A 293-nucleotide genomic window follows, 5' to 3' on the forward strand; every position below is an offset into this window, starting at 1 on the left:
ATGAATGACATTAAGTAGTTATAACAGGTGTCTGTCACCATCAGTGTAGATGAATGACATTAAGTAGTTATAACAGGTGTCTGTCACCATCAGTGTAGATGAATGACATTAAGTAGTTATAACAGGTGTCTGTCACCATCAGTGTAGATGAATGACATAACGTAGTTATAACAGGTGTCTGTCACCATCAGTGTAGATGAATGACATAACGTAGTTATAACAGGTGTCTGTCACCATCAGTGTAGATGAATGACATTAAGTAGTTATAACAGGTGTCTGTCACCATCAGTGTA

This window comes from Oncorhynchus kisutch, linkage group LG28 (assembly GCF_002021735.2).
Source record: "Oncorhynchus kisutch isolate 150728-3 linkage group LG28, Okis_V2, whole genome shotgun sequence".
Taxonomy (NCBI): Eukaryota; Metazoa; Chordata; class Actinopteri; order Salmoniformes; family Salmonidae; genus Oncorhynchus; species Oncorhynchus kisutch.